Source organism: Pseudopodoces humilis, chromosome 2, assembly GCF_049639895.1.
Source record: "Pseudopodoces humilis isolate 2021_Gansu_Grassland_sample_001 chromosome 2, ASM4963989v1, whole genome shotgun sequence".
NCBI lineage: Eukaryota > Metazoa > Chordata > Aves > Passeriformes > Paridae > Pseudopodoces > Pseudopodoces humilis.
The window spans coordinates 65,009,366-65,031,517 of NC_142201.1; the positions used below are offsets into that span (position 1 = coordinate 65,009,366).

The window sequence follows — 22,152 nt, forward strand, 5'->3', positions numbered from 1 at the left end:
AAGATCATATAGTGATATACCTACAGGTATGCTTTAGTGGCAAATCTTTAAATGTTGATCTGCTTTCCTCCATAAGAAATAGCTTCTTCTCCCCTTATTTCTTTTTTGGTTTGTTTGGGGTTTTTTTATGGTAAGACTAGAAAATGTAAGACTAATGAACTATCTCAAAGTATTTCATCCTAGGCACTGAGTGGGTTAAAAATGTTTGTAAGTATAAAAACATTATTTAGGATTTGTACATTTCAGATGTCTAATATTCACTGAACAGATGCTAAGTAAAACAGATCTTTATGTATCTCAGCTTTTCTGATAACTTGATTAAATGTGAGGCCTGGTATTTGGTGCCAGGTGTTTCCCAGGGGAGTGAATTTATCACATGCTTAGTCTTGCAATCCTTATTTAATAACTTCTTGATCTATAACTTAATGAAAATTGTGGTGGTAGTTCCTATGAACTGCAGTCAACTTTAAATCAGGACATAAATTACCAAATGCATCTCCCTTTGAAAGGCACAGACCTCCAAGCAGATTGTTCCTACTTGTCCTATGGAGTGGCAATAACTTCATGATCTCCAAGACAACAATGTATTTGCAAGGAGTGGATTGGAGTGCAGTGGTCTCCTTCTTGAGACTTCTAAGCAAAACATTCAGTCAGTACCCAACTTGTTTTAAAGCAAACACATTGCAAAATGATGCACTGCTTAACCCCTATTGCTTGAAGCAACTATAAGTTTGTGAGGTTCTTTTTCCTTCTGCCAGATAATAAAAATACAGATAAATCTGATCCATATAAATCAAGTTTTTAATTAAAATACTTCAAGTTTTCTAATACAGATGTCATTTTCCCTTCTACTCACTGCATCCTGCTTTAATGTCAACACTGAACAAATAAGATATGTTTATCAGTACAATGTTCTTGTCTGTTAAATATCACTGAGGGGTTTTTCCTCTTTTTATATTTTGAGTTTTAGATAGTCTAGCTTATAAAGATGTCTTTTTTCCTCTCCTGGCAGGCACATGTACTTTCTTTAAACCATGGGAGTGTTTTAAAATAAATTAAAATATTATTTAGGAGATTTTTGCCATCAACATTAATTTTTAACACCTTTACCTGTTTTCATCTGGAGAGGGAAGGCTGAGGACACCATTTAGTGATACATTTTCAAATGACCTTCCAAGATGGGCTTTTTCCAAAAGTGAAGCACATCTTTGCAGCCTCTGTTTTGAGAAATTTGTTAATGACTTTAAAGTCCATAAAAAAGAAAGGTTGGGGAGGGGGGAATGACTGGGCTGTTGTTGTTGTGACCGTTCGTTTCCTTTCCTAGAGCAAGAAGGGAAGAGAAGAAACCATATAAGCATGTGAAAATGCAACTATGCCTTCTAAGTAAACAGAACACACAAGGGCAATTAAGGGATAACTGCTGGACTGGGACAGCTTAAGATAAAACAAAGTTTCCAATAAGATTGGAGAAGACCTCCAAGAGAGGGGAAAGCTTGGGGAGAGCAATGGAAGTGTTGAAGCTGAGTTTCAAACAGAAGGATGCATATCAGAACTGAAATTAACACATCATGATGACCCCACTCAATAGTTCCAAAATCTTCTTCATACCTCTTCTTTACTGACAAGGTGGCCAAGAGAAAAATAATCTCTCTACAGACTCACTTTAAATCTGATTTCAGAAAGGGTCAGGAATGATACTCTGTCAAGTCAATAGTTTCTTCCGAAAAGTTCTGTTCGCTAAGGATGGCTTCTGTGACCTCAAAAATTTAGCATCTAACATGGAAGGAATATGTTTTTGACTGTCTTGACTAGTAGAGAAGCCTATCACTAAAATACAGAGATTGCTTAATTGCAATGTATCATGACTTAATTGCATTTGTGATGTGTGATCAGGAGATAGTTCAGACATCTATACATGTTCTTGGAAATTAAAAAAAAAATTATAAAAAAACCCCCAACCCCCCCCAAAAAACAAACAAAAAACAAAAAAACCTCCAACAAACCACAGAAATTCAGTCTTACAAAGCTGAAAGCAGTTTGAAGCTAAATCAGCTGAAAAGAAAGAAAATAAATAGAAAGGGAATAATAATTAGTAACTGCTTAAAACATTCTAGGAGATGCTTTCAAAACCACAATCCAACTGAGAACGGAGGCTATTCTGGTTAACAGAGAACAGACAGACCCTGAATAAGTATGAATGCAAATATGTTCTATAAAACACACAGGACAAAAAAGAAATAGAGATTTTAGGGAAAAAAAAACAAAAAACAAAAACATAATGGGAAAAAAGAGGAGGAAAAATCCATGGATAGCAAAAGTAACAGTAAGAAAGGAGTTAAGTATTCCAGAAATTAAAGTAATTCAAATGATTGTTTGTTCAGTACTAGGTAGAAATTATAGAACTAGGATAATAAATTAAAGATTAAAAAAACTATCTAGAAAAAGAAGTTAATTACTTCTGTTTAGTTTAATTTACTTCTTAAATACTGCAAAGTAATAACATATTTTCTAGTTTAACAATAACTGAAGAGGATATTAAAAAGAAAATCCTGACTTAAGACATTCTGAAATGTCTTAATAAAAGACAAGAGCTTTTTGTGAGAAGTTCTGCTTACTGGATTCCCTGATCTTAAAATTTCAGCATCTAACACTTTCTTCTAAAGGATTTTAAATGTGAGTACTAATGAGCTCTATGACCAACACATGCTACTTCAACAGATTTTGAAAGGTTAGGAACATTAAAGCAGAAGACATATTATGTTAGCATTTTGAGATATATGGAATATGTGGGGTGGTTAGACGTCTTTCAAAGTTAAAAACAGTTCCAGGTAAAACAATGAAACAGTTAAAACAGGTCATGGTCACTAAAGGATTAAGAGAGGACAACAGGAGGACAACATATGTACTCAATAAATATATCTGGTGAAATTAAAACTGAACTAAAAGATTAGCTGGTAAAGGAAATGAGTTTGATATTACAGACTTTTCAGAGGTATTTGACTTCACGCTACCTGACATTTTAATTAGGAAATTAATGTAAGCTGTATTGAATTTGTATTACTTAAAATTGATTAAAAACTGACTAGTTCCTAGGTCTGAAAATGTCATCATAAATGGAGAAAATTTTATCCACTTGATGGACTTTTAATGAGAGCTCAAAGAGATAATTTCTTGACCTAACAGTATTTAACTATGTTTTTAATAATGACACAGAACAATCTATGAAATTGTTACTGAAAACTTTGCCAATGACACATATTATGGCATTGTAAAAAAAGGAAAAGAAAAAACATTGAAGAGAATATGTAATTAAACTGTCAGTGGGGCAGGTGAGGACCTCAAAGTCATTCCATCCCTCCCCATTTCCAAGAAAGAACCAGCTGCTCTGACAGATTTTTGCCTAATCTGTTCTTCAGAGGCAGAGTTTCTCCCTCAGCAACAGGGAAGTTATTCCAGTACTTGCTTGTAAACCTGGCTCAAGAAAACAGCACATTTCTGCACACTCTGTTCCTGTCTGTAAGGTGACATGCTGGAGTGAAGGATGTTTGTACATCAGGGTATGAGAGGATGGAGAGTCTAACCTAGAACCTAAATTAATCTTGGGCTTTTGGTTTTTTTAATCTTGGCTTTTTGGTCTCAGCAAGAGCCAAAAGTATTAAATTCTGGTGTGATCTCCATAGGTTGAAATAGAGACATAGAAGGTTAACTGTTCTCTGTGTATGCCTCCTGATGTCTAGTAGAGCTGGAGAAGCCTGGGTTCTCAATGCCCACCATTCAAAAAATGTTGAAAATTTAGAAAAGACTCAAAGGGGAGCCCAGCAACTCATAAGATTATTTAATCACCTGATATTTAAGGGCCATTGCCAAGTGTATAAAGGAAAAGGTAGCATAATCACAGGCTGCAAAGGAACAGACATGCAGAAATAATGAACTTTTAGTCCCATGTGTAAAGACACAAGATCAAACTGCTAGAAGCTGAAGCTAGAAAAATTCAGAACAGAGAAAGCCATTTTTCTTTACAGCCAAGGATAAGCCTGACCACGGAACAACTTAGCAAGACTCGTAACAGATTTTCCATCACTAATGATTTCAAAATCTCTTTTTCTGGAAGATTTGCTCTAGCTCAACCATAGCTGTTGGCTCTGATGCCACAGTTCAGGGAAGTCCTGGGACCTCTGTATATATGTGAAGTCGAAGGACAGTGGTTCATTCTTACTGCCAGTGAATCTTTGTGTATTGTTTCATCCATACTTTTTCTTTTCATCCAAGCAAGTCCTCAGCAACAAGAAAACTGCTCAGGTTAGTAAGATAAAGAATGGACTTAGATAAAATGGCTGAGAATTCATCTGATTGTTCTCAACATTAGGTGTGAAGTTCAGAAGGTGAAGTGAAGGCAGGGGATTACAGCGGTTCTTGAATCAATGCCAGCTGAGCCAGAGGCACATAAATATTTCATCCAGGTCAAGCAAACATCAGGGAGGTGATTTATCACAGGTTTCAGACAGTGATGGTTAAAAAGGGTGGAAACAGAATCCTTTCAGAGTTTGCCTTCTAAGGCAAACATTCATCAATATTGCTATGCTAAAGGAGCAAGAAATGCAAGTAGATTGTCTCTGTCCCCTTCCTCCTCATGGTCTCATGGTTTTGAGGAGAAAGTAAGACTGTCAACTGGAAGATCCTGTTCTCCCAACTAATCTCAGCTAGTCTGGGGTCGATCCACATCTCTTGGAATACAAAGACATCTCAACAATCATATTGTTCTGAGCATCTCAAGTCCTATTCTCTGCAGCAGAGAACAACTTCAGCACGAATAACAAGACAGGTAGATGGATCTCAGTGCACTAAAAGCTCAGGAGAATTAAAGCCATTGTATGTGGATCAAAGAAAAGGAAAAAAATCAAGGGACCCTCTGGAGCTTTGGTATAATAAGATGAAGACAAATTTCCCTGGAATTCCTTAGAATTTATGGAGGTTTAGCTCAGAGCAGAAATTGCCCGCAAAATCTTAAATCACAAATATGATTTCATTCTTGTGCAGTTACTTTAGGCAGTACTTACACACATACACTAACAAAAGTCTTGTTATGGTACTGGATAGGAAATTATCCTTTCCACTTATAAAAACTAAAGTAACCTGGCCAGTCCAAATATTTTGCAGAGTCTTTTTCATCTGGTAGTTGAAAGTACCAAGAATAAGTCCATTTGTCCATACCACAGTATGCTCATTCACTTCTTGACACCTCTTTCAACACTGGATTAAACGTGCCATGAAGCTACATGACAAATTTCAGATCTTGTCATCTGACCCAAAAGGGACAGAATCCCCATCCTGGTGGCAGTACATGAAGCCACTCAGCCTGCTCCCCTTCCGTGTCTCCCAGTATTTCTGAGCTGTTGTTTTTCAACTTTCTCAGGTGGTCCTTGTTACTCCATCCACTCTGCTGCTGATTCCCTTTTTTCCTTCTCTCCCTTTAGGCATGCACCTCCAAACCCGCTTGCCTACCTCCTTCTTCTGCCTCTCTGGATTTATAGCTTCACTTGCAGAGTCTGAAGCAAAGAGCAATGAGATGAGCAATTGTAATGCCTTTTCTGTGACAGAACAGACCAGCCATCTGCCCAGCACAGTCTCTGTAATGCTGTATTCACCAACACGTTGCACAAGATTGCAGCTGTTTTTTCCACCTGTTTTTCTTCTGAGAATTAGCATCTTAAACCATAAACATGCAGGAAATTGTTGTGAGTCACACAAAACATGTTTGTAAAAGCAAATGTTCCATCCTGCTTGTGCAGGAAAAGATGTGTGAAAGAGGACTCCCTGATGGTTCAAGTGTTTATTTTTAAACGTGATACAGATGTGTCCAAACCATCGGGACCTTAGGATACTGAGATACACAAATCGCCTGTGAATAAGAAGCAGGGTAAGCTCCAAGCTTCCAGACAGCACAAGAAATATCAAACAGTCAAACCTGAGGGTAAGGAGTTGGGGCTGGTCCAGCCCTATCCTGGGAAGGGGAGTAAAAGGTGTAGAGCTAGGCTGACTGGCAGGGTTTGGGCTTGGAGTTTGGGTACCCGAGTAGAGAGTGAGATGGGACTGCTGCTGCTTGAATAGTCAGCTGCTTCTTGGCAATGCTGCCCTGCATGTCTGACTCCACCCTGCAATACAGGAACAGCTCTCACTTTCCAAGGCTCTGGCACAGGCAAAGCGGGCAACAGAACCACAACTATGCTGCTGTTCCCAAAAATCTGCTGCCAGAGGCAAGTGCCTGCTGTGTCTTTGCCTGGAGAAAGCCCTTGAGGAAAATGTAACTCGCAGTAAATCCAAGATACTGTGGCTAGGAGTTTTCTAGTGCCCGCAGCAGCACACTTGGAGCTGTTTGAGGGATCTCCATCACACGGCACACGACAGTGCTGTTGTAACAGCTGCCCCTTGTTCGGTGGTGGACAGTGCCAGTACTTCACTGGAGCCCTGGAGCACTACATACAGAGTCTGTATATTTACAGTTCTCAGGAACCTGCAGTTCCCTCCAAGTGGAAAATTCATGTTATTCTATGTTTTACACAGTATCAGCGCTAAAAGACATTAATGCCCTTCCATCCCTTTTACAGCAACATCCAGTCTTTACTATTTTCTAAATAACCTTATATTGATGATTTTCTTTACAAAGTTAGCCGGTACAAAAAGACAAAATACAGACCAAAATAAGAATACTTCGATCAGGTTTTGCATTATGAGTAAAGAAGGTTGGTCCATGTTTTACAGGAGGGGATTTGAGAAGGAAAGTTGCATCATGTGCAGGCTAAGGGAGGGCTTTTTCAAAGGGCAGGATGGGAAAAGAGGCACTGGGAGAGAGATAATGGCAAATGAGAAATGGAATTAGCAGAGCCCAGGCAGTGCAGAGGAGTGACGAGTGATGAGTCGCCCTGGCAGGAGAAGCAAAGCCTTATGGCTTTGAAAGCCATGCAGAAGAAAATTTGGGCTCAAGGATCTGGGCTCTGATAGTGTGTGTGGAGAGAGTGGAAAGGACAGGCAGGATATATGAGCACTGCACCTGAGGAGATCCATTGTTACAAAGGTTTAGCAGATCACAGGCAACACCAGCATATATTCAGCTCTTGTAATAAAACATGTATGTGTTTGCATGTTTGCATGCCACATGATCTGAAATGCAACTGCGTGCAAAAAAAAAATTGTTGCCTGCTATATAATCTATAATGTATCAAACTCCAGTAATGTATATATATATATGTACCCATGTGACTTCTGTTAGCTATACCTCTTTTCAATATGTCACGGTTAAAACCACCACCACACAAACAGGAATGCAATTAAGTCATTTCACAAACAATTTATGCCTATTTGACTGGAAGCTTCAATCAAAGCAAAGTTTTAGGAAGTGATTGCTCAATGTAGGCAGCAGCTCTGCTGCTATCCCACTCCCACCCCACCCTGCTGGTTGGGATCACTCCAGTAGCAGTACTGCTATTTTAATGTACCCCACCAATGAAGATTGACTGGAGATAGCACAGCAGGCTACCAGAGTGGCAGGAGTAAAGACTCACCTTGTCCTGCCACCCCTTTTTTGGTATCAGAAACTGTGAGCAGGGGCATGAGAAACCAGAGGTTTCAACACCTGAAAGAGATGCTGTGAGACACATCAGAATTTGGTTGTGCCTCAGTAAGTAGCACACCACACCTCTGCCAACCCGTGCCCCCTGCCCCCCACAACTGTATACTGTGCATACATTTGCAGCGTGATGTCTCCAGATAAAAATAAACAGCATTGTGGACATAAAATCTGAAAGCACACCGAGTTAAAAAGTGTGATTGGTAATTTGTTAATATGTACAGTGATTTTTAATTAACAGCATCTCTTCTGCCACTTCATCGAGAAGTCTCCCGTAGGAGAAGCCCAACAAGCAGTGGGGAAGTCACCCGTAGTTGAAGATGTTTTAGTCCAAAGCAGGAAACAGAGATATTTTGGGGCATTACATTGTATCTCCTTATTGCACCGCAGCCCTCACGCACGCATGCTTTGATAAAACTGAGCTGCGGAGCTGTAATTGCATTGTGGCTTTTTGATGTCTACTCGAACAACATTAGCTTTGCTGTCATGTTTTACAATGTAAAAAATTTTGGTGAAAATGTCAGCAGGATGGTATCTTTAATCATATTTATTGATTGACCTCAAGAGGCACAGTGCAATTTAACTGGAGCCCCTCAATGCAGCCAGGGTCAGGTTCAGGCAAGTGCCTGTTCCTAGCACTGCCTGGAGCCCAAATTTCATGAGTAGCTTTTATGTCTCGTGTCCTTGAAGCCACTTGACTTCCCTTCTTTCAGCCCTTCCTTATTACGGCTAATGCAATACGCTACATAGCTAGGGATGCTTACTTCTAGGGAATACGAGGGTTTAATAGGTAATCTCTGGAGCAGGAAATGCAGCTGCTCATCAGTGCCAGCTGCAGTTTGCTGTCGTCCTCTGACCAGACCGAGAAATGATGGGATCCCCGCACAGCCCGGCGTCGGAAGGCGCAGTCTGATTCCCCAAACCCCCTGCAGCTGTACTGTCCAGCCGTCCCAGAGGGACGACTTCGATTCCAAGCTTTTGCCCGCAGACGGCGTTTGTCCCTGTGCCCAAAACCGGGCTCAGCAGCACTCGCAGCAGCGCAGGACGGGGTTGAAGTTGGCCCACGCCCCGCTTGGCCACTGTGTCCATCCTCGGGGGCTCGGAGGCTGGCGACCCCGGGGAAGGGCCGGCTGCGGAGGCACTGGGCGAAGGACCTGTCCCGCGACGGCCCGGCGGTCACACACAAACGCCTGGCCGGCCCCGAGCAGGGCAGGGATCGGGGCACATCCCCGGCGGGCATCCCGGGCGGGCGGAACGGCGGCCCCCGAGGCGGCTGCGCTCCCGCGGGGCTGAGGGCGAGAGGCAGCGGGGGCCGTGAAGGGCGGGTTCCGCGGGGGTGGGTGGTGTGTGCCTGTGCTCGGGGGTGAGCTCTGTCACGGGGAGCCCGTGTGCCGGAGGGGTAGAACTCGGCGATGTGCGAGGGGTGAGCCCGGCGCGGGGCGGCGTGCGGTGGCTGCGGGTGCGGGAGGCGCACGGTGTATGAGTGCGACTCCGTGTTGTGTGAGCGTGTACGAGTGTGAGTGTGTGTAACTCGCCGTGGGCGCGACACTGTCCGAGTGTGCTTGAGCGTGTGTGTGTGTCTGTATCTGCGTGGATGTGCGTGCGTGTGAGCGGTGCGAGCGTGCGGACATGCGATGGTGTGTGTGTGTGTCTGTGTGTGTGTGTGAGAGCGCGGCGGGGGCGGCGCGGCCGGGGGCGGGGGGGCGAGGGGCGGGCCCGCGGCCGCGGCGCTGCTGGCCGCGCTCCAGCCCGGCGCACTAATACAGCCTGCCGGCTCCCGCCTGACTGACGCCGGCCGGGGCTGCTGCTGCCGCTGCCGCTGCGCCCTGGCCCCGCCGCCGCCGCACAGCTGCAGCCCCGCTCCCGCCCGCGGCGCGCCGAGACCCCAGCCCGCGCCCGCGGCAGGTAAGAGCCGGGGCTCCCGGCCGCGTCCCGGGAAGGGCGGAGGGGGGAAGCGGAGGGGACGGTGCCGCCGCTGTCGTCGCCCAAACTTCGCGCCGGGGCTGTCCCGCATCCTTCCCCGAGCGGTGGCGGGTGCCGGGGCGGCGGTGGGAGCGGCATCCCCCCCGTCCGCCCGGCGGGGCAGCCCCGGCGGCGCCCCGGGCCGGTGTCCCCCCGGCTGGCGGCCCCGGCCCCGCTGCTGTGCTGGGGCGGTGTGCGGGCGGGGGCTGGGGCCGCAGAGCAGAGAGATGAGACAGACCGACGCCAGGACGGCGAGCGAAAGGAGGAGCGCGGGGAAAAACATTTTTATGCATGGCTAAACGCTGACAAGTCTTCCCGCTGTCAGGATTTCTTTCTTTCTCGTTTAAGTAGGAGAGGGGAGGGGAGGGAAAAAAAAAAAAAAAAAGAAAAGAAACAACAGAGCCCCACATGACACGTTTGGAAATACTTTTCCTTTCGGAGGTTATTTTCTGTTCAAGAAATCCCGCTTCTGGATACGCTCCGGGCAAACCGGAGCAGAATTGCTGGGATTCGAGGTTTTTATTCCAGCTACAAACGGTGACTCTGATTGGCTTCTTGTCATTTGGCTCCGAAGTTAGAACGTTACGTGTTAGCGAGTAACCAACATTTCCAAAAACAATAGCCCTCGATATGGCAAATTATAAATCACTGTAATTTTATCTCCGAGCCCAGGCAGCTCTAAGTGGGGGGAATTCGGAGTTCGGCTCATTGGTAACAATTCGGATATTGTTTGGTAACTCTATGTTTTCCTGCTTTGATTTTATGGCTAAATTTACTTGATGCTAGCCAGGTCTGCTTTAAAAGAGGCATTGGTGGGAATAAAAATAATTGACACACGTATGGATGCGTGCGCACGCACAGACGTGCATGCCCGCTGTTAATTACTTGCATCTTATAAATTAGTGAAAGAAATATTTCAGCCCAGAATGGTCAAGTCTTTAGTGAAGGAGCTCTCCCTTGGCAGAAGTGGGAAATGATGTGCACGGCTTGGGAATGTATTCAAGTTTGCAGAGGTTTGGGAAGGACACTGCAAGATAACGCATGTTTCAGTACTCTTCAGCATCTCCGATGTGTGGAAATGTGCCTCTCTATATATGTGCAAGTGTTTGTGCGGTAGGAATAATCTTCCCATCTTCAGGAGCATAAAATGAAGAAAGTGCCAGAAAATTCTTTCTCCTCAGCAACGGTAGGACAAATGTCATCACTCAAACAAACCTCATCCGTTTAAATCCAGCCAGACAACTCCCTTCTTTCAGATTTGATAAGTACCAGTGTCTGGCTGGTTCATCTTTGCTTCCTGTTAGATTGTAAAGCAGAGGCTGGGGATGTTTGTGGTTTGTTTCTTGGTTTTTTAAATATTGAGTTAATTTGAGTTAGTAGTTAAAATAAACATGCCCAAAAATACCTTTAAAGTCAATTGTATCAAGAAGGATATCTTGTATTTACTGGGTTTGGCAGTAGTTCCCATTCCCGTCTGTCCTTTGTGATGGAATTAGAAGCATTTTCTTCTTCACTTTATTAACTCGCACATAAGCTGATAAACAGTAATTCTGCAAAGATGCCTGGAATAAGGGTCAAGGTGTTTTCTCACAAATCCTTATCATATCCTTATGATGCATGCAAACTGGGACATTTCCCGATGGATGCGTAGAATCCGTGTCAGTATTTGTAAACTGATACGAGGTGGAGATAGCTTTTATTTACCTGCAGCAACTGAATCGAATATGCACGAAGCTGTCAACTACATAACTTTGTGAAGAAGTTGAGAATTAGTATTTCACTGAGAGTCATGCACACACATGCCAAGTATCTGCAGAAGGTGGGGATGTGGTGTGGAGGAACTCGGTAGCATCTCGGGTTTGAAAGCTACTCTCACAGAAACTGGCAGTAGTGCCCCATTTTTGCTTCAGTGGGTACAAGATGGGGCCCAGCTCACTAAAAGAGGAGTGTAGAAGTGTCAATATAATGTATCACATAACATCTGGGCAGTTAATCGCCCTTTCTCTCCTTTTATTCTTTTACAGGCTTTCTGCATCTCGCATTTGAATTCTTAGCTATCTGCTGTTATCAGACAGAGAGATAGTGTATCATGCAGTCCTCTCTCCTGAGTGCTAAAGTGCTGTAATTTTGATGGCCAGGCTAATCTATCGCTATAAAGTTTTATTTTTCCATTGTTAAATTCAAAGGACAATGACTACTAATTACAAGTGACCTCTAACCAAAACACTAGCTAGAGTTTATCACCCGTGCTGATACTAACAGTAATTCCAGCATCAGCAGTACTGGGCACCCTGTTTCAAAGAAACTTAAAAGAATAAGAGACAGAAATATATATGTTTATATATATATATATATGCTCTATAATTTGTCTGCTGCAAAAAATACAGTGATTGCATAGAGAGATCCCATTTTCTCTGCAATATATACCCTTTACAAATAATAATTACAGGGTGGGGGAAGGAAAAAAACCACAAACAATGCATCATAAATATTTTAACTGAAAACAACACAGCAAAAATATATGTAGTAAAGGTTGCTCTGTTCTGAAACTGCCTGGTTTCCTGATACAGGCAGGTATAAAGAATTATTAGTGTTACTGCACATGAACAGTAAGGGGTATTAATAACAAAACGATTAGAGATAATCATTGTGGTCCTATTACTGTCTTTGAGAACAGTAGTAAGGAAGCACTAGACTTTGAAAACAGTGCAACAAAATTAATTTTTCAAAAATATGCCAAATTATTTCCCATCTTATATTTTGTCTGCAATTTTGTTTGAATGGTTAATACTGTTGGAATTTTGCAGGTGGTAAGGTGACTTAAAGAGATTTGGGCCCTGTGTATTATTTATTATAGCAGCTAAAAATCTGGCTGTGCTTTTGAAGATGAGTGGATTTAATAGATTGCAGGATCAGAGCCCAGACAGAGATCCTGACTAATTCATGTTTGCATTTTAATTAAAGCAGGTGAAACATCAGGCACATTGTTCTATGGGCCCATGTGTAGGTTTCTGCACCTTAGACAGATGTAAGGTTGAGCAGTTCTCTTTGAGGTTCAGTTCCTCTGGACAAGGGCACAGCAAGGACATGGTGGAGGTGGACATGGAGTGAAGGAGACTTCCCAATTTATGCAGCTACCTTAACTTAAAAAAAACCAAGAAAAAACAGAAGAAGAAAATCTGATAATTGATCTCTGTCTTTCTGAAACAGCATTAAGATCGAGGTATGCTTCAGATTGGGAGAAGCAAAGCCTTATCTTTCCCACATCTTTCTATCCAGAACTTGTTTCCTTCCCACTCTTTTTGTCCTTGTCAGTAGTATCACCATCCTCCCTCTGCCAAACTTAGCATCATCTTTGACTCTTCTGTTTCCTCACTGGTCCTGATTCTTCCAGATATCTCTTGACAGTTTTTCTTTGTGTTACTTCTTACATTCCTCATTCCTTTTGTTTGCAGCTGCCAAAGCATTAGTCCACATTGTGGCAACCTTCCAGCTTGATACTGCAACCTCCCATTTCCCAACAAGCTTTCTTCTCCCACCTACATTTTGCTCCCAGTCACCATCACCCCTGCCAAAATCCTGCATCTTTTGCTTTTCTTTCTGAAACATCTCCCATACTGGAGTCTCTCTGTATGCCTTGCCTTTGTATAGGTTTTGAAAATATTCCCCACATCCCGAGTTCCCCACAACTGTTGGCCTCAAACTCGCTGTCCATTAAAAGAGAGAAATGAGGAGGAAAGAAAATTAACAGACCCATGGGTCATTAGAGTTTGTTCTGCTTCAGGCTTCCTTTCACCCTCATTACCTGGCTACAATGGGAGCCAGATTGGCCACTTCTTGATAACGGTGGTTCTGTGTTTGCTCGGCCTGGTGGTGTGCTGGGTCACGCAGCCGTGCTGTGCAGAACAGCAGGCAGGAGCTGGTGATGGAGGTGCCCGTGCCAGAAGGCCTTGTCTGCAAGCAGCAAAGCTCCACCTAATGAAGAATCCTTTATAATGTGAATAACCCTGCAGCTGAGGTCAATACATTTCAACAATACTTAATCTTTCTTTATGTGTGTTTTCTTGCTGTGCCTCCCCTTAACAAAAAGACCCAAAACAATAAACCCCCACAAACAAACAGAAAAAAAACAAAACCAAAAACAAAACCAAAAAAACCCAACTTTTTTTTTTTTTTTTTTTACTTCATTTTAAGCATTTCATTGTGGCATTCCTCATCAGAAGAGCTGATCATGCTTTACAAAGCCATCCCTGTCAGGGTACCTGTGGCACAGATGCATAAATAGAGGCACCTGAGGTAAATCTGTTTACCCTGACGCTGTGGCAGGAAGCAATCCCACACGCTGCCCAATAGGCACAAAACTGACCTGAGGCACAAGCAGTTCATGTGGCTTTTAAAAACTCTCTTATGGTTACTTGCTGGTCTTGCCTATCCAAACCTACTTGTCTCTGTCAAATTACTCTGGCCCAGCTGCCAACGTGCAGTTTCTCACCCTGCAGCTGATTCTCAACCTGAGCTGATTTATCTCCCTCTCATCAACAGATCCTGAATTACTTCACACAGGGCATGGGGCCTTCACAGAGACATCTAGAGTAGAGAAGATCCATTCCCATGGAAGGCTGCAGCCTGTGGCTCCCATGCCTGTCCTGCTGCATGGCCCTGCAGGACCTCAGGCTTCTTCGTGGTGGCCTCCTTGGAAGCCTTGGGCTGTAGGAGCTGCATGGGCCAGAGCTGAGTGTTAGAGGAGGGGAGAGGAAGGGCAGAAACAGCCATGAAGAGATGGGATATTCCTTGGAATCCTGGGATGGATTTGAAGAACACTGAAATATTTATTTTAAGGGCTCAGGGCCTGATTTGTGAGTTCTGCTCGGTGTTTTCTGAAGCTGGTAGTGAACATGACATGTCATCTTACATGCTCCAGAGAATCCAGCCTTCGTTTTCTACTCCCAGGCTCAAATGTAGGCATATGAAGCCTGTTTAATCTCATAAGTAGGTGTTCTGGTTTACAGAGAATCTGAGCACCCACATCTTCAGCTGAAGTCACTGGGAATGGCCAGCTATCTCCTTCTTTCCTTCATAGAAGGGAACTAGATAGGCATGTTCTTGCTCCTTTTGTTCTTAGCCCTGTTGTTGGGAAATAACTTCCACAGACAGTCCAAGAATATCTAGATATTCTTCATAGAAAATATCCTGGTCCCTTGACCAAGGCAATTCCTGACACTGAATCAGATCTTTACACAGATAAAGCACACTAATACTAGTGCTTACCTCTTCTCCACGCAGTTATTTCCTGCAGATGTGGGCCCTGTGGATGCTCCACCTTTCCTCCCCCCTTCAGGTTTTCACAAGCCACTGAGGGCTCAATTAGCACAGATTGCTGCGGATGTTGGTGCAGGAGAACCTATATGTCAATCTTATTGCATTAGCAATTTCCCACAGTGATGCACAATGGAAGCCTTTTAGGAAAAACAGATTTGAATGTGATATGGTTGGAACACAATGAAATGCTAGTGCAATTCCATGGACAGCTGCTAGTGTGATGTATACAGAAAGTATTTTGTGTATGAAATCTGTCCCACTTATGCAGGCTGTTTTACCTGGAGAGAAGGAGAAGTGGCCAGCAGCACTGTTGCTTCCTCCCCAGTCCTGCTGCCAGTCAGAGGGGGAGTACTTCCTTTTGAGTATTTCGTCCATGATCCATGTGATCAATTATCTGTATTTCATTTTCCAAGCTGTGAGATGCTAAATCATCTGCAAGAGATGTCTGCTGTGTTAACACCAGAATTGAGTAATTCTTCAGACAGACCTCCCTGAGGTGGGATATGCTATACCATACGATATGAGGAGAACATTTGCTTTATCCTTTTTCCCTGTGTGCACTGTAAAGGCACAACCAGGTCTTCAAAAGCATATTCTCTTCCAACAAGACACTAAACTTCCAGAATAGGTTCCCATCACACTAGAGGGCCACATCCTTGGTGAAGTAATTGTCCTTTAGATGTATCCTTATTCACAACATTCTTAACATCTAAATCTAAGCAAATCCTTTTCCTAAAATGAGTATTTGGGAATGACTCCAAGAATGCCAGTGATTGATAACAAGGATTACAGAACCCGATTAGTGTGGCTATAAACTTTAGACCAGCGTTGAAGCTGAAATTCTTTTCAAGTCCCCTTCTTCCTTTGTGAAGTGTTTGTTCTGGAGGCACTTGGCTGCATGCTTTGTATTAGAGACAAGTTAGCTTTTATTTTAAAAGCAGGAATTCTATTTTTTGCGTATTTTTAACCATTCCATTTTTAGAAACACCAATGGGCTTTGCTACAGTTTCCCTGGGAATGGTGGGTATGTGAGGAATGCAGGGACTGACTGGCTATAAAATGGGGATAGCCAGAGCCATGAGAAGACATTTTGGCTTCCTAGGGCAGGTTGACGCACCTCCTCATCACCCCAGTGCCTCCCACAGATACATCCCCAGAGCTCCTCCGTGGCTTGAATGCTCCTTAGCCTTCAGCTCTGCTGGAGGAAAGCAGCTGAGAGAGGGGCTCTTCCTCGGAGGTACCAGTCTGAGTCTGAGCAAGGCAGCCTCAGGAAGGGGTAAGGCAGGGACTGGGTGAATGGGTCTTCTTCCTGCCTGCAGGGAGCAGGGTGTGAGGCAGAGGAGAGGATGTGTCCCTGTGGGATTGCATCTTAGAAACTTCGGTGTGGCCCAGACGGGGAACACTGTGCAGTTCACTCCTTATAAACATCACAGTCACTCGTTTCCTTTAAAAATTAATACCAAGGAAGGAAGTGCAGTCAGGGAGAGATCCTAGTGATAAATTGGTCCAGTTTAATTTTTTTACACAGACTTTGGTGATGATAATTTTGTAGGATGCCTTCAGATATTGTGGGAGATTTTCAAAGGCAGGAATTGGTGGGAACATCCAGCCCTCTGGTTTTTGTTGCCATTCCCAGCAGCTGGATGCAAGTAGCCCAGGGGTCAGAGCCAGTGTAGCTAGGCTAGCCCAGTGCTGCTTCTGAAGAGAGGGGCCCTTTTGCTTGGTTGTGGTAGGGGATGTAGGATCATAAGACTCATCTCAAGGGATTTTCAGTCCCTTCTTCCTCCCCAAGGCCAGCACAGTTATTCTTAAAGCAAGCTGTGTAAAATGCAGTCACAGACTTCCAGCAGCAACTATCCCAACATGTATCTATTCTATTCCCTGATTTTTCATGGGAAACTTACATGAGAGCTGGATTGCCCCTATCCTGTCTGCAACAGCCTTTGTACATGGGGGTACTGTTACCATGCCCATGAACCTCTGTTCTCCCCTTCTTAGGTCACACTAACAAAGCTTTGTTGAAGCATCTGCCAATGTTCTCATCCAGAGCAGTCCCACAGCAGGAATTGGTACTTATCTTCCTAGTCAGGCATCGTGGGCATACCAAACATGACCTGGGTACATAATTTTCTTTTGCAACAGAATTTATGCTTCTGAAACACTTCTGCAAGTGTTTGGTCTGTGGAAGTGCACGTAGGTGTGTTAAGTTGTGCATCTTGTATACCTGAATCTTTCCTTTTTTATATCAATTAAGAATGTGTTATTCCTGTCAAGAGAAGTTAAAAGATGCTGAGTAGATGTAGTAATACTTGTAGTGGTTATATGAGCTCAGAAAAATTATGTGGATATCACAAATTTTTAGTCACTAGCATAAAATTTTGTTCTTACTGTATTTGGGAGGCAGTGAGTTCAGGTGAAGGCTCCACAGGGTGAACAACTGGCTGGAGAAGCGTGAGATGCTGTGAGATTTGCTTTGTGATATTGATGCCTGCACATAAAGTTCACTGTGAAAGGGTTTTCTCAACAAACTTGAAAAAGACTCAAGAAAGTGAATTTTAAAAGCTTGCCTGATTCATTTAAGCTTACAGGAATAAACAACAAGATGTTGCCGGGGCTGTGCGAAACATGGATAAATTTGAGCCTCAAACACTCTACCTCCTGTCATTGCATCTGTTTTTAGTTGGAGCAGTCCAGGGTCAAACTGGGAAAAAATTTAATTTCTTAATAAAGAAAAAAACCAAACAACACCTTTTTTACATCCTGTTAAATTAAAACCCTGGGTGTTCAGTTCTGTGGTTCTGGAAGAAGTTGGTAACATTTCAATGAATAATTCACTCACTGTATTTTCTCATGTGTGTGTGAAAGACATCGGTTTCAGATAGATTCATAACAGCACCCTTGTCTGATGGGTCCCAAGGAGAACAAAAAGCCTTGGGGGATCCCAATTGATGTTGAGGGTGCCATGAGTGGAACAAGTGATTTACATGCTTCAAAAATAACATGTGGCCACTGTTGCTGAGCAGTGATTACTGAACTGTGCTGCTCAGGCACATGCTTTCACACTGCTCTCCTGGAATGAATGTACATGTGAAACCTCTGCTGCCCAGCTCCAAGTTGCTGTGTGGGCAAAAAAAACAAAAAAGGGTTGGTGCATGAGGCCCAAGGCAAGGTTGGTGAGGTTCACCGTTCCTTTGAGACCCACATATTTGTACACACTTTTGTTGGTTTTTGTTTGTTTTAAAACCCTTTTCCCTGCTGATGTGTGGAAGATCCCCACAGCGAGTGGCAGTGATGATTTGACTCGGGAGGTTCTTTGCCAGGCCTGGGTGTGTGTGGGCTGCTGCCAGCTGGGCACATTTGAAAACATACCAAGAATCAGTTAATTCAAGAAAACTCGCATGCTTCTCTCTTACATAGTAGGCAGAAGTAACCAAGTCAGTGCTAGGTAAAAATAACTAACCAAGAGCATGTCCACTGCATTCCTCCTCACACTGATTGACTGAAACGACTTTCTCCCTTCCAGTTCTGTTGTGATTTAGTTGCTGAGTGTCAGACTTCCAGCTATAATTGTCTCACTGCCGCATGCATCTCCCAAGAACTGCACAGCTTATGTCTAGACGACCCTCTGAGAAATCTCTCTCTGTGGCCTTACTTAGCTGTTGCAGTGACACCGAGACTGATGATGTCAGGCATTCTTGAGACAGATAGCCATGCCTCTCACCATGCAGTTTGCCCAGGCAAGTGCTGGAGTGGAGGCAGCACCTGGAAGCTTTATGCCGAGACCAGAAGCCCACACACATCTGCCCCCATCTGTGCTTACATACCCATACACAGATATGCTTTTGAGGGAGGTTGGACACTTTGCTTTTACAGTGGTGTCTTAGGTCTGTTTTCATTAGCATCCATGGAAGTTTTCCTTTTGACTTCTGCAGAAAGCTTAGAGTGAAATTTAACAAGGACTGGTACAATTTCCCTGCTGTGCCTATGGGAGTGAAATTCCCCCAGCCTGAGGGAATGGTATGAAGCTGTGTCAGAGGAGGTTTAGGTTGGGTATTAGGAAAAGTTTCTTCACCCAGGGGGTGGCTGGGCACTGGAAGAGGCTCCCCAGGGAAGTGGTCACAGCACCAAGCATGACAAGAGTTCAAGATGTGTTTGGACAACGCTCTGAGGCACATGGTGTGACTCTTGGGGTGGCCTGTGCAGGGCCAAGAATTGGCTTTGATGACCCTAGTGGGTCTCTTCCAACCCAGTATATTCTATGATTCTGTGATTCTTTGACAGCTGAATTAGAGGAAACTTCATCAGCATGTTGGACTGCACAGGCATTCTGCTGAGGTGTGATGTGAGTCTTCCCTGACACAATGGATCTTTTTTACATTAGGTAAAATCGGAACTTCACAAAATCTTTCCATAGAAGAGATGTCAGAATGTTGGCATGACACATAGAGGAGGGAATGTTTAATTCCCATGGGCTCTCAAATCCCTCTTATTGACTTCATCAGGATCTGGCTCCAGTTAGGAAATCATAAGCCCACAGTTGTGGTGGTCTTTCCTCTGCTCCCAGCATGTCAGGCTCTTTACCACAGTAGAAGTGGAGCTCTTGGAGCAACACATTTCTCCTGTTGACCTGAGGACCTATGGGCTGTTTCTATACTTGAAGGTGAAAAATGGGCATAGGAGAAGGAGAAAATATCTTAGTCCCTTCCACTTGGTGTTATTTTTTCTGGCTCTTAAGCCCTGTAGTCATTCAGTCAGTCATTGAGGTGCCTCATCTCGCACAGCATTAGCTGTATGCAATGCCTGATTTTGCTATTTTATTTTTTTTCTGGGTATTTACCTTTAGGTGGAATGCTCCATGACATGTACACAAATATTTTTCTCAAATACTTATTTAGGGACTTGAGGATGAGTAGGTCAGGTGTCAAAAATTTGGACATGTTTATGTGGCCAAGTAAATTCTACTGAAAAACTGCTTCTATACTAATAAATTAAACATGCCTTGTACTGTTCTTGGCCTTAAGGCTTACTTCTGTGCAATGGTTGTCTCACCCTCCAAACCTCTGTGCTGACTTTTTCTTAGGAGTGACCCCTGTTCCCTCCTAACTCTTGAACTACGCACAAGAGTGGTTTGGGGGAGTGCTGCTGGCACAGACCAAAGCCATTCCAGATGCTGTGGTAACAACATGCTACAGGCAGTAAAGTTCCTGGGCCTGGAGATGTTTCCCACTGCTGTTGTGCCACAACAATAGTAGACAACCCTTTATTTAGGGAGAATGGAGCCAGTGAACTGGGCTGGCATGTTTCCAGTCCTACCTTCTCCTGCAGGCCACAGAAACAAAAGGGTGAGTCCATGCTCATGTCCCGTAAGTCCTCTTCCCTAAATCAAGCTTCAGATCTTAGGCTAAACTCAGTGATGGAATTAAGATTTACAGCATGGAAGACTGACTGTGTTTAGTGTTAACCAGTCCCTTAGCTGACAGATAGACAAAGCCTTCCTTGTAGTCCCAGAGGAGGAAATTGTGTTAGGAATGTATCTTGAGCGATGCCTGACTCATCCTTGTGATAGCACGTCATATTGTCACTGAGGGAGATAAACCTGACTAGACCAGAACTTCCATCATTGTATAATGGAGATGTGCTGGGAATGTGGATAAAAACTGTAACACTTCCCTCCCTGCTGCCACTCTAAACTGCATTGAGCATTGAGAAAAACAATGGATCATCAGCACAGAAGATACATCTGGTGTGGGTTTGAAACATTCCAATTGGGTAGGCAAGTTGCATGTTACCAAAGGCATACAGCTTAAGCTTAACTGCTGTCCTGAAAGACTGTTAAAACTAAATTGTGAATTGACATCTCTGTCATTGCAGCCCTGGAGCAGAGCGGCTGCCTCGCTATTTTACTATGGAGAATCTAAGCGTAGCAACATGGGGCTTAGTCTGAGGAATAGTGTGCAGTATTATGTAATTTAATAACATTAAACTAGGATGTTCTGATAATATTATTTGAAAGCTGTTTCGTTTATTTAATACCATTTATATTTTATATGTCAGTTGAATTTGGGGGAAAAAGATTATAGAAGAAACTGGGGGGAGCGCGGTAGGAAATTGTGCAATGTACTTATCTGAGACTACATCACATGGTCTGCAAAGCACGGCTTTTGCTTTTATACACATAGTCTTGGCAACTCTCCCACTAGCAACAATAGTGCTCAGACTCATACTGATGTCACTGTTGAGTTATTTAATTTGACTGAACAAGATTAATGTGTTTATTTAAAACCTTGGTCAAAATGGAAAAGAAAATCTCGGGACAATACTTTTATGTGAACTTGTGTGTTTTCACATCTGATGATTGTAATGTTGCATTAACTTATCAGGAGCAGTTGTTTACACATGCCAATGCCCGGGAGCCCCCCTCAGATAAGAAGTGTGAGCCATTTTCCCTCTCAGCATAGAGCAGAGACTCCTACACTGCTACTGGTCCAGTGGGCTTTCATCCCAGGCTTTCCTTGCTTCCTGTTGCTGCTTTCAGAGTTGATCCACAGTGATCCCAGCATTGTTTCATTTTCTCCTGTGAAGATGGGGTTTGGTGCCACCGGCAACGGCAGCAGTGTGATGGTGGATCCTCCACAGGTTCTCAGCAGGGCAGCGAGGAACAGACACCTCCACTGCACAGGATGTCTGCATGGGGCTGGTGCTGGGCTCTTTAGGCTGAGCCTGCTCCTGCAAAGGCTGGAGCCTGCCTGACTGAATTTTATCCACATTATGTTTTACAAACAGATTGAGGGCTTTTTTCCCTGTGATAAATCTGATTTTACTTCATTCTCACGTGTGCCCTCTAAGTGTTTGGAGTAGACCTTGGTTTTGTCTAGAGGCATTAGTAACAATCCAGTTACATACTCCAGGTCAGAGAAAAAAATCTGGAATCTGAAGTTTCTTTCTTTGGTAGGTAGGACAGGTTTCCACAGTTCCCTGGAATCGATCTTTGACTGATGAATGGCACAAGTGAGGGGGTTTCTGCCGGGTTTGTCTCTTGACAGTCGAGGACAAATGGACACACATGGGTTGATAATGTAGAAATTGCATAAACCAGAGCTGAGTGCTCTGGTGAGTGCCTGAAGCAAGGTGTGCTTGTTCTGCCTTCCGGTTCCTCTGTGCATATTTTCATGGTGCTTGGCATATGAAAGTCTTGGGGAAGACTAGCTGCTGCTGCCAGAGTTGCTTTCATGATTTCTCCTCTGTGG

At 43.7% G+C, this 22,152-nt stretch overlaps 1 protein-coding gene across 3 annotated transcripts in view; it reads left to right on the forward strand.

Moving 5' to 3' along the window:
• The first annotated feature begins 9,446 nt into the window (after positions 1-9,446).
• SMAD9 (SMAD family member 9) overlaps positions 9,447-22,152 on the forward strand; it is a 35,553-nt gene continuing 22,847 nt past the window's right edge. For all 3 annotated transcript variants that reach the window (XM_014253295.2, XM_014253338.2, XM_088051955.1), the window contains exon 1: positions 9,447-9,529. The gene's annotated coding sequence lies outside the window, so the exon portion shown is untranslated. The remainder of the gene's footprint in view (positions 9,530-22,152) is intronic.